This window comes from Grammomys surdaster, unplaced genomic scaffold (genome assembly GCF_004785775.1).
Source record: "Grammomys surdaster isolate TR1022 unplaced genomic scaffold, NIH_TR_1.0 61, whole genome shotgun sequence".
Classification (NCBI taxonomy): domain Eukaryota; kingdom Metazoa; phylum Chordata; class Mammalia; order Rodentia; family Muridae; genus Grammomys; species Grammomys surdaster.
Genome location: NW_021604563.1, coordinates 18,578,083 through 18,579,729, shown reverse-complemented (window position 1 = coordinate 18,579,729; position 1,647 = coordinate 18,578,083).

The window sequence follows — 1,647 nt, the reverse complement described above, 5'->3', positions numbered from 1 at the left end:
AGAGAGAGAGAGAGAGAGAGAGAGAGAGAGAGAGAGAGAGAGAGAGAACAGCACAAATTATATGCTCATTTTTTACAATTTTTTTAAAAGGAAAACATAGCTCGGACAATACAAACAAACATTCTAATGACTTTTCCAGCCACCAGCATCACCATACAAATAAATATCAGTCTGCATTCTGAAAGTTGCTTAAATGGCTGTGGTGAGGCAGGGTAGACTATGTTTTAAAGACATTACCATAAAATAGATATTCAGTACAGAGACCATCAATAGTTTAATACAGAGTATTTTAACCCATTTGACAATGAAGAATGTGATAGAAATGGTGACTCCTCTGTGGGAAGAGGAGCACAGTTGATGTATTCCTTGCTTTCTGATAGTATGCAAGTATTTATTTCTTTAAAGACACATAAAAATTCAACTCACCTGCAATAAAACTGAGTACTTGCTTATCTGTTGCTTTAAATGCTTTAGACCTGCCCTGACCTTGTTCCATGCCTCTGGCTGTCAGATCGTGCAGTACCTACTCAAAGCTCAGTGTCAAATTAAGAAGTGACAAGAGGAGTGCAAGATAAATATTAGCTGAAAGCTATTCTCTACCTTTTCACACATAAATATATAAATTCCAAAATCTAGCAGTTTTAGCTTAACAAATATTCATATTTTATATACAAGTTTGTATAATAAAAATTGCAAAACCATTCAATTTAATAAACATTTATTGAGTGGCTCCTATGAGCATGGCATTACTGAATTGGAGTGTGAAGAGTGTGGAATAAAGAAAGGGCATTGCATTAAGAAAAACAATCCCTAGGGTAAAAGAAGAAGAAAACAGAAATATACACAATTAACACTTAATTAAATGGGTATGTAGTATTGCCAATGTCGGTGCTAAATCTGTACTTTTATTGCTGTATTATAATACTAATTCTTAAGCACAGCATTTCTTTGTGCTGTTTTAATAATACTGTATTTCTTTTTTGAGATATTTGTAATTGTTAGTTAACTAGACACTAAGTTGTTATTTGCAAGTTCTAACTGATGTTCAATTCTGATCAGTCTGAATTTTTTTCCCTGTATTAAAGTTTAAAGAAAATAAAATCCAAGAATAAATGCAATACTTGTTGGGAAAGGCCCTTCCTATGACTCCTCTATTTGCATAAATGACAGGTAACCTAAGCAAAGGAAATGCCTCCCTTCCCTATTTTCAGCTACTGCTGGATTAGAAGATTAGTCTGTCAAACACTTCTGGAACTACTAACTCCTGCTTGAGTTGAGGAGGGAAAGCTTCACCAGCAGGTGCTGGAAATCAAATTCCAAAACAAGGAAATTCTATGTGATGCTTCCATTCACAGTGTGCATTTCATTGCGTGAGATTTATGACTTAGTAAAAGCACCAGGCAAAGACAAACATGAAAAATACATTTGCAGACCAGAAATTCCTGTGAGAAATTTTAAGGACTCTTTTTTTTTTTAAACAAGAGAGGAAAAAAAAAACCTCAAAAACATTGGAAGGAGCTTTTTGTGAACAAAATTTTCTCCGCTAAAAAGCTGGGTTCACTGAAAATTTTCAGTAGTGTCTGTTTGTGGACCAGTAATGTATTAACTCATTCTATGAATTCAGCAACTTGTGGGGAAATGGCATTG